The following is an 8,831-nucleotide window of genomic DNA, read 5'->3' as shown; positions in this document are numbered from 1 at the left end:
TTTTTTGTATTTTAGGGAAGGGTCTACAGGGTGTTCAGGGTCTCGCTATTAGATTGGACTCATAGTGATCCATCTGATTACAGCCTCCCAAGAGCTGGGATTACAGGTGCGCGCTACCATGCCCTGTCTCAATTGCCATCTCAGCGTGCCCTGAAGACGGGGCCAGCATGGCAGGCCCAGGGATCGAATCCCTCGCTCCTGTTCCTGCTTGCAGGTGCTTTAATCTGCTGAGCTATTTGGCCAGCCTGAGAGACTATTATCTTATAAAATCCCATAGTATAGTCTTTTTTTGATGAATGTAATGACAATGTATTGCAAATATGTGCTAATCTAAAATCACAAAGAACCACTCCAAAGAATTTAAAATAGCACTTGGGAGGATGAAAATAGGAGGATCACTACGAGTCTGATCTGTGTGGTGAAACCCCGTAGGCCCTGTACTAACTACATTAAAAAAAATTAAAATAAATTTAACTGTGCCATTGGTAATAATTAATGTGAGCTGTAATTTAAAAGTGACCACTTTAAGGGATGAGTGCTCTTTTGTTGGCGCTGAGTGCCAGATAGGTGTTGTCTTTCTTGACCTTGATCTAATGTGGTAATGGCCAACTGGGGAGAGTTCTCTTGGGCTTAAGCCAAGTCCTGCTGCTTTGAAAATGGGCTCTGCACAGAAAACCGTCAAACACATGCACGGAGGACAGTTGAAAATCATTTCCCTCAGTCAGTAAGCACCCCACATTTCAGCGCTCTTACCCCTCAAATGGGTGACTGGGGCTAAAGCTGCCTCTAGTCACCTATTGCACAGCCTCTGTTCCGCCTCCCAATGCTGACCCCCTCTGCTTTGTTTTGCTTTGTATTTTATTTTACAGAGAAGAAAAGATAAACATAACAATGAAGCCAAGAGCCAGGGAGATGGCTCAGTAGAATAAGCATTTCCCTGGCAAGCGCAAGGCCTGAGTTCAATCCTTGGTTCTGCCAAAAAAAAAAAAAAAAAAAAAAGGCAAAGTAACAATGAAGCCGAGCTTCAAAACAGGTTAGCAGGGCAGTGCCAGTAGTCTTCATAGAAGCTATTTAGAGTAGAAGATACCTAGTCTGTACCATGGTAGCACAAAGCTTTGTTTTTAATGGAATAAGAGAAGCTAGCTGTATAACTGTCTGAACTACCACGTGCATGCATACACTTTTCCTTTCTCCCTTTCCCCGTCATAGTTTGTCTTTTCTTTTGAACAGCTGGAAGTCATGATGGTAAGAATGGAGACTGTTTACGATGCGGCCACCTGGAAGGCGTTGGGGGAGTTGGCAGAGTCGGGACTTAATTGCGACGAGGACTTAGACCTGTTTATCAGGCTCTAGACCACCTCGCTCCAACTTGCAGGTGTCAGTGCAGTTTTCTACTAGAGGTTTATCTCTGAGATGGAAAATGCTGTCTTACAAGAACCAGAATTTCATATGTAAGAAATTAACCTGACTCACTACATAGGACACAGCGGTCTTACCATCAGCCTGAGAGGAACTCTCTAGGATAGCAGCGCTAGGCATTCCTCTCAGCAATGCTTCTGACTGACAGACTGATAGATGGGAACTTTCCAGGGATAGGTCCAGCAAGAAATTCCAGCCCTCATGTGACGTGATGGGTTAAAGGCCTTACGAACAAGGAGGACATTTCAACAGGGAGTTTGCAAATGTGCTGGTGCGGACTTAGAGATGGGAACCAGAACTGCTTCTCAGCATCTGCATCCTGCTTCTTCACCAGTGGTCATGCTGACGCTGGTATGTGGTCCCCTCTGGTGGAAACCAGGTACACACAGCTCCTTTGAGTATCTACTTTATTCTACTATTGCTCTTTGATGTTGTGCCTACTTAGTTTAGGTCAGACCATTTTGAATCTGATCACAAAACTGGACAGCTATAAAAAAAATAAAGCAAATTTTTATGGCTCAAATAACATTGCACAGCCGTTACATTGCCCGTGCGAGGTGTCTCATTGAACAGCCTGTCTCTGGTGAGTTCCTGTGTCCCCAGGGCAAAGGGGACTTGCTGGGAACACACTTTCTCTGGAGAGCTCAAGGCACGGAGCCATGGTCGGGATGCTGAGTAGGCGACCGGAAGACGGCACGCAGCACCGCGTCATCTCCAAGCCCCCTCCGCAGTTTCCCCAATCCCGAGTCTATGACCAAACAGGTCATATGAGCATGTCAATTTCTCCTTTAAGCAGTAAAAGTTAACCTCATGGAAACCAGCCCTCTTCCTCAGGTGAATTTCTCACTAAGCTTTACTGAAACACTGATTTAAAGTGGGTCAGAAAGCTTTCCATTTTTTTCCCCAAACAGACAAACTTAGAAATGCACACGTACGCATCAGCAGGTGCATGCAAATTCCTCTCACTGGTGGCCTTCCTTTTGGTAATGCTGACTCCATCTGTCCTCAAAGAATCAAGGTCAGCCAGTGACTGGTTTCAAGTTGGAACGGATGTCACCAAGGAGCGAAGTTTAAAATTAAACAAGCAAACCAAACCACACTTTGTGGTTGGGCTATCAGTCAGGTTATTGGCTTTTTTTTTCTTTTGAGCAATTTTGAAGAGAATATGATTTAGACAACTATAGAGCATATTTAAAAGAAAAGATATAGCATTTGAATTTGGAAAAAGTTGACACTTGTTTTTTTCTTTTTTAGACAGAATAGAGGATGAACTGGTGACATTGGTAGCTCCATGAACTGGAAACATAGTAAAACCAGGACATGATGATGATGTATTCATATAGAAAAGCCTTGGGTAATAAAGTATGGTATAAAAATATGAATCCATCACAGAGAATGTGGAAATAGAGTTGGAAGCAAAGATCTGGGCAAGGACTGCTCAAAGCCATCTCTCTAAGGCTTCCTAGAAGTCAAAGAAAAGGAGCTATACGCAGTACTGCACCTGTCATCATCAGAAAACAGCCAGCTGATTCCTTCAAGAAGGTAGATTTCTATTTTTATCATTAGATTTTTGAGGTAGGTTTTCACCAGGGACTTACATAAGACCTTGGATAGTATAAGTCACGTACCAGGTTTATATGCAGATATTCCCTAGGATCAGGTGGGTGACTTTGTCCACCTCAGTGGCCACACGTCCTCGAGACAATCGTATCTTCTACATTTCTGTTTCCTTATCTAGAAAATGGAAACGGCATGGAACATGCCCCACTGGTATCCAGTTGTGATGAGCAAATGAAGTGACACATGTGGTCCAGCATGTGCCAGGGACTCAAAGAATGTTGGTAAAATATGCATATTTATAGACTTGGCTGGGCATGAAGATCCTTTTGAAGAGAGGGGGCCGTTCAGCCTGAGGAGCTCAGGTTGTTGCTCAGCTCAGCGTCTGCTCGTGCTGATCAACACGTCAGTCTTCTCAGGCAGCCAATCTGGGGACAGCCCTGGACAGCAGACACAAGCATGCTAGTGATTAGAGAGCCCCTGGTGCAAATTATTAGGTCAGTTCTTCTAGTTTGTATGCTGCTGCATGGAAAATAAATGAATTTCAAGATTTATACTGCATTGAACTTCACCCGGAACTGTCAGTCCACATGTGTCTGTAACTATCATCTATCATCTACTTATCATCTATCTCTGTCTGTCTGTCTGTCCCTCTCTCTATCATCTACCTGGCCTCATAATTCCAACTTTTAGAAAAGCTTGTGGAGCATACTTTCTATTGGTAGAATTTTAAATGTTCCATTTTAGAAAACCTATTTTATTTTGGAAAATCAGGCCACATTATCATACTTAATATTGTTTGTAACTATTTTTTCCTTATAACGCCATGTAAACAATTTGCCCCCCCCCCGTTTTTTAGCCTTGCATGACTGTGTATCAGAGAGAGAGAATCAGAGAGAGAGAGAGAGAGAGAGAGAGAGAGAGAGAGAGAGAGAGAGATTGCAGCAGATCAGCTATCTAGCATCTCCAGAAGTAGGGAGCAACAGGCTGATCGGCTTTCTTGGGTTCTCCGGCCCCTCCTCTCAGCAGCCCTGACTCGGACACCCGGTGCTGCGCCAGGCTCCGATGGACCTCTCTGCTTGGGAAGTGGCAGTTCTTTGGTTGCTGAGCAGAGCTGCTCCCACCGACATGCTAAAGATGCCAGACGCCGGGGTGGTCCGCACTGCGCTAAGTGGGACAGTGTTGGTGAGCTCACGGCTCTGGAAATCCGGACTGCTTTTAGCTATAGTGTGGCCTCAGCAATGAGCTACTGTAACTCAACAATAAAAAAAATTTTTTTTAAAAAGCCCAAAATGCAAAACAGACCAGTGGCAAAAACCAGCAGACTGGCTTAAGAGAACAAATCTTGCTCTGTAATTCTAGTGATATGAAATTTTTAATTATGCTGGAATACGTTCAGCATTTAGTGGTGATAATAGACATAGAATGAAAGATTCGCTTGCTTAGGATCTTCCAACTTTCAGTCCTCTCTTTTTCTTTCTTTTTTTGTATTTTAGGGAAGGATCTACAGGGTGTTCAGGGTCTCACCACTAGATCTGACTCATAGTGATTGGCCTGTTTACAGCCTCCCAAGAGCTGGGGTTACAGGCATGCGCCACCACGCCCAGTATCAATCATTGTCCCAGGGCACCCTGGGGGTGGGGCTGGCACGGCAGGCCTGGGGATTGAACCCCCAGCCCCTGCGCCTCTTGCAGGTGCTTTAATCCACTGAGCTATTTGGCTGGTCCTTAAAAATTTTATTTTAAAGAGAGGAAAAATATCCCAAAGGCCAATAATGATACAGAACTTCAAAACAAGATGATAGAAATTAACAATGATTATTATATTGCATACTGTGATCTTGAAAGTAGTTGCTCAGATTATCAGATGCAGGCATGCAGGACTGGTCGAACAATGTCAGCACTAACTGTTCTTTTCAATGAACTAATAGAAACTAGTAGTTCAATTGTCTTTGCTATCTTGTGGACATGTGCATAGCTTCTCTTCTCCCCCTTCCTTGCTTTTCCTTTCCCCACCTGTTGTTCCTTTCCCTTTCTCTGTGTGTGTTGTACCGCTCACATCTTCTTTACTTTTTCAGGTACTTACAGTAGGGAGAGAGTAAGATATTTGCACATGCAAGCCTGGCTTATTTCAGTTAGGAGTCTGGTCTCTAGTTGCATCCATTTACCTATAAAAGGCTCCAGTTTATCTTTCTTTACAGTTGAGTAGTACTCCATTGTGTAAAAATAACACATTTGTAAAAAATCTATTGCTCAGTTGATGGGCATTTGGGTTGTTTCCAAGATTTAGCCATGATGAATTGCGCTGCTATAATTACAGTTATATATCACTCTGGTGCGATGCTTACACTTTTTAAGTTGTTCTCAGCATGGTACACAACATAAACGGTGACTGTTTAGCACAAGCTTGTTGATTATCTTGTCAGGATGCTGTCTCTGTCTGAAAAGGTCGAAAGCACACCCATCGATGACCTTTAAAGTTAGCTCTATGCTTTATGAAGGTCTCTGTGGGTCGTGCTGTGTCTATGTGGTTTTTAGAATTGTCTTTGGTAAGGGAAATCTGCTGCATAAGGTTTTGCAATCAAATGCTGGGATCTTAACACCTGAAACAGACAGCCAAGGTGCCAGGGCCCTAGCTGGGCTAAACACAGGATCATCTGCCAGAGGTGACGAGTAAGCATCTGGCACAGGCCAGTCGTGATAGCCAGGAAGCTGCCCAAGCGGTACCCTGGCCAGCTGCTTGGCATGCAGACAGGGTGTCTCTACAGAGGCTTTTGTCTGGGAGCCTGGATTGTGGCAGAAATGTATTGTTCAGCGGTGTTCCAGTCTATCAAACTTCTTCATTCAACCTTTCTTCCAACTACTCAAATCATCCAATAAACAGTTATCAAAGAGTTTCCTCAGAGAAGCAGCACAAGTATACAGTGTTAGAAGTGCTCGTTGGGACCCGCTCAGAAAGTCCACATGCTGCTGGGAAGTTTTGGGGCCTGACCCACCTTCAGTCCCTGTTATACTAGCCATGTGCTGTTCATACTCTAAGCCACCAAGTTCCTTAACTTTGAAATGACAGCAATAATAATATAAATATTATAAAGTTGGTGTGAGGATCATAATCAAATACTCTAATGATTTTGGGATAGTCATAAATATATTATTATCTTTTTATGCATTTAGTGAAGGGTCTACAGGGTCTCACTATGTAGATCTCACTTGTAGTGATCCTTCTGTTTTCAGCCTCCCAAGTGCTGGGATTATAGGCGTGCACCACCATGTCCAGTCTCAGTCACTGTCTCAGTGTGCTCCGGGGAGTGGGGCCAGCACAGCACGCTGGGAATTGAACCCTGGTCCTGGTGCCTGCCTAAGCAGGTGCTTCAGTCTGCTGAGCTGTCTGGCCAGCTTAATATATTATTATCTTAATTATTATCATACTCATCATCAACAACAATGAATTCTTGATGAAACTCAGAATTTTCTGCATCAAGAATCACACGGGAAGGTAATTCTGTCTGCCAGGGGCTGCACTCTGAGTGAGAGATGGCTTCAGTGTCCTCAAAATAGTACTGAAGAAAGGACAGTCCTGGGTACCAGAGTGCTACTTGTCACCAAGTATAACTTATGCATATACTGTGACATTGATGTGGCATATTTTGTTCCCTTCTTGTCTGTAGACAGGTAGCATATAGATATGCTTCTGTATTTATAGTTCACAGAGTGAAAACCAGCCTCTTTCTATCCCCCCCTCTCTGTTTATCTTATTTAGTACACTGTACTCAAAATTCTTTCAGGGTAGTTAGACTCAAGACTCATGAATTAAAATACTGGCTCTTCTATGACCTATCATATTTAAAATGACCTAATGGCCTTTCATCATCTTTAATAAATTAATTGGTAATTTATGGTGATATAATAAACTCACTATAGGCATTTAAAATACTGGATAACAGAGAGACCTGGAATTGGTAATAGTTAAGGGCAGAAAATTCATGTCTATATCTGATTAAGTGGAAACAGTCTACCCTAAGTTTACCATGTACTAAATATCTTAAAAGTAAATCTTTTTTAAAAAGGAGATACTCCAGAAATAAATGTGTCCAAATTTAACCTAATGAAATTCATTAGCCAATTAGATCTCTTGCAGAATTATAAGGCATAAGAAGAGACATCAAATGCATGCCAGGTAACTAAGTAGAAATAAGGACAGGAGTTGCTGCTGTGCTGTCTCTTGGGTAGATGATTGTTCAAAAAGAAGGGGGTGGTAAATAAAGGCAAGAGACAGGAAAAGGAATATTGTGGGACTGTCCTGCTTCAAGGTTGTATATGGTTAGATTTTTGGATTTATGTGCAAATATAAGAAGTATATAATTCTTTATGCCTATTTTTAAAAAACATATTCAAATTTTTAAATGTTTTTTCATCAAATTCTGTAGGGACTTAAAGTTCAACATATCAATACTTGATGAAAAATACCTGTTCCATGTTATGCCTAAGATGTTTGATATTCAGACAGATAGTGAGGTTAAGCTTAACAGCCTAGGTTGTATGGTAGTAACAATAAGCTTGTCTTCTGGATGGTTGACAACCTAAGTTTGCAGACCAAAATTAGAGAAAAAAGGAAGGCTGCAAGGAAGCCAACAGTTTGGCCCTAGCCTTCCAAGATCAATTAAGACTCAGGACATATGAGGACTTGTACTGTAACGTCATGTAACTCAGTAGTGTCCCAAATTTTCTGATCAAGGAGATTATGCAGCCAAAGAAGAAAGTGATCAATGATGTAGAGTGTGCCTAAGGAGAGTCACATGGAAAGAAAACATTCTCTCAGGCTTTCACAGAGAGCATATTGGCCAAGCAATGGCCGTGACTCATCCACATGGCTGACACTGACAAAGGTTCTACAATCTGAGGTACAGCATCTCAGGATAAATCCTGAGGGAATTTCACTGACCTTATCAGAGCCAAAAGCTACAACTCTTGTTGCATAGGTCCTGCTTTACCTTGGTCTTAACTATCCAGCAGAAAAGTATAAAAATAAAATATAAGAAGTAAAGCCATGCTGTTATGTTGAGCTGTGGGGGACTCAGGTTAACAATTCCTGACATAGCCAGTCAAGTGGAAGACCAATACTATTATGGGCTACTGGAATCTTTTAGAATATTTTGTTGAGTTTACACACCTATAATATTTAAATGATGGAACTTAACAAAAAAAGGGGATACGGATGAATGTCCATTTTGTACCTGTGTATTCAAAGTGGTTAGGATAGATATATAGTTATATTCTATTAATGAATAGAGGGATTTGTTCTAATGGTGTTTGTAAATAGGATATCATGTCTGCATCTTGCACAGCAATTAACCACTAGGAAGAATGTATGCAATGTGTCAATTATTGAAACTGTCCTACCAATTTGGTTTGAAACTGTCTCATTGCTATTTGTTTCCCAATAAAATATGGGAAAAAAATGGATAGGAAAAACACATATACATGTTTTAGATATATCTGATGGAAACTTAGTACATAGTTGAGACACTTTCAAAGGCTTGTGAATCTGAGAAAAACAACACATAATGGGAAAAGTATATTGAATAAGATGAATCTACTGATTTTTGAATTTATGCCTTGAATAATATCCAGCTAGAAAATAATATGAATAAAATATCAAATGTTGAGTGTTGGAAATAGCAGAAGAAATGTGATTATAAGTAGAATTCAATTTTCTTTTTTTAAATTTTTTTTTCTTTTTTTGACAACTCATACAGAATTTTACTTAACAAAGTAATATGAATTTCACAGTATTTGTTGTAATACATGGTGTTGTTTTACAACCAGCTATTCATATTACCAGATATATACACATAA

This window comes from Octodon degus, unplaced genomic scaffold (assembly GCF_000260255.1).
Source record: "Octodon degus isolate 3935 unplaced genomic scaffold, OctDeg1.0 scaffold00022, whole genome shotgun sequence".
NCBI lineage: Eukaryota > Metazoa > Chordata > Mammalia > Rodentia > Octodontidae > Octodon > Octodon degus.
This window is presented reverse-complemented; position numbering follows the sequence as displayed.